A 244-nucleotide genomic window follows, 5' to 3' on the forward strand; every position below is an offset into this window, starting at 1 on the left:
GCCTTGTGGTTTATTTCACATCGTGTAAATATTTTCTATTCAAAACTTTTTGATGAATACATATTGAAAAATCTCATTTGAACTAATTTATCTTAAAGATAATTTGAAATATGATTTCAAATATAATCCAAATCTTATATCTTCCTAATACTAAGGAGTAAATACATATTTGTATAAAACTGTTGCAGCACGCGTGGAATACTCAGCTCGAGTTACCCTGGGTTGGCGCGTCGCGGCAGAAAGC

This window comes from Penaeus japonicus, unplaced genomic scaffold (assembly GCF_977035675.1).
Source record: "Penaeus japonicus unplaced genomic scaffold, GWHDUDI00000001_assembly GWHDUDI00000033, whole genome shotgun sequence".
Classification (NCBI taxonomy): Eukaryota; Metazoa; Arthropoda; class Malacostraca; order Decapoda; family Penaeidae; genus Penaeus; species Penaeus japonicus.